Source organism: Belonocnema kinseyi, chromosome 6 (assembly GCF_010883055.1).
Source record: "Belonocnema kinseyi isolate 2016_QV_RU_SX_M_011 chromosome 6, B_treatae_v1, whole genome shotgun sequence".
NCBI lineage: Eukaryota > Metazoa > Arthropoda > Insecta > Hymenoptera > Cynipidae > Belonocnema > Belonocnema kinseyi.
The window spans coordinates 108697932-108699933 of NC_046662.1; positions in this window are offsets into that span (position 1 = coordinate 108697932).

The window sequence follows — 2002 nt, forward strand, 5'->3', positions numbered from 1 at the left end:
TTTTGCATTGTAAAAAATAAATTTGAGCCACAAGCAATTCCGTCACATTACAAAGGCCAGTCTGCCCGGATTTTATATTTGAAATCGGTACTTTTTTATCTGTAAAAAAGAGCTTTTTTATATTTAAGGTTTTGACATTTTTTGTCTTAATCAATGCACTTTAAAAATTGCCAATAATAATATACTTAATTATAGGTACATATATGCCGATTTTTAAAAATCTAATAACTATATATAAGGCATCTGGAATTGCTATACAATATCCCAGTGGGCACCGGGACATCCTAAAGACGCCTTTAGAATGTACCTCTATGCCATATGATTAGACGTCATTAAGACATCCTTTGGATCTTTTATGTAAATAATGTTAAAAGTGAATAATGTAAAAACAAACATGTCACTATCAAAATTCGGAAAAAATATTCTTCAATGCAAAGAAAAGTTCTGTGAATTAAAGAAATATATTTAAACGAACTGTATCTTTAATTCAAGACAAATGTTTTTCTGATATTTTCATAAATTTTTACAGTTGAAATTGAATGCAATTTTGTTCAACTTTCATTAATATTTATTTGTTTAATGATTGCTCATGGCGTGGTATTGGCATTTGATATTCTAGTATGGGTTTTTATCGTGCTCGATTTCTAAAACAAAAACAACGTAGCACTGTTGGATTTATAACTTCTTACTATAACTTAGATTTACAAACTTTCTTAATTTCGAAATTATACAGTCTAATTTAAAAAAGTTTAAATTAAAGTGATATGACTTGGAGAATACTACAACTTCAAGTCGGTTGTGTTTAAAATTGTGCAGTTTTAACGGGTTGGTTTCAAACGTCTTGAAGTGTTACAAACATTATATTTAATTATAATGTTTATTGTAAGAGTATTTCATAAAAGATATCTAATTATCTCTCCAAATCACTAATTGAGTTTCATAATTTTTGAAAATCAGTTTCGAGTTTTTATTTTTATAGCTTTTTCTTGTAAGTTGAGAAATTGACATTATCCAGATAAAAATTACGATAACATTTTTAAGATAAATGTACATATTACATATTATGTACATATTTATAACTTAAGAATACATCGAAATATTTCAATTCTTTTCGCAATATCGTCTTAAAGAACTTGAAAAAATAGTTAGTCTTGAGGATTTATTTATTTAATGACAATGCACATTTCTAATCACTCGGTGATTCAATCAGATCTAGAGAAGAATAAATAATACATACGAGGCCGTTAACAAAATTTGTAACGCCCTGGGGGGGGGGGGGCACAAGGTTCACTCCAATGTTAAACTTACACAGACCTTATACAGAAAAAACGACCGGAGGGGGGTCCAAACTGTCACGAAAAAGCGTTAAGTAATTTTTGCACAGCCTGCGTATATATGAAGTGTCAAAAAATGGTCTCTTCAAAGTATATATCATTCGACACATAATTTCTTGAAACGTATAGATTCATAAGGTCTCAGAAAATTATTTTTGGTGTCTGTTTTGAAAATCTTAAAAATCAATTTATCTGGATGTTCTGAAAGTTCTAAATTCTAAAATCTAAAATTCTATCGAAGAACCTAGAACCTCATGGAAGGAAAGTGGCCTGAAAATTTTTACTCAATATCTTCTGTTAGCTTGAGTAAATTTCCCGAGTACCCCATCCTTTGAATTGAACGATGAAACGTAGAGACGTAAAGAAAAGCAGGCAAATATTTGGTTCGAGAGGGCGGAGCACTTCTGACACTCCTGTTAGATCCCACTGATTTTGTTGCTTTTCATGAAATATTTTCTATTTCTTTTAACCGTCATGTCTACCTACAATTCTTTAAATTTTTATAAATTCAAAAGCAAATTATTATCTTGTACAAAAAGGTATTATAATAAGGTATAATAAGTCAGTATGAATTGAGGATAAAATTCTCGGTTACAGTAGTTTAGAATTTATAACTTAACTTCAATTGAAATGTTTTTTGCTCAAATAGGATTTCTGTTCGCTATAAA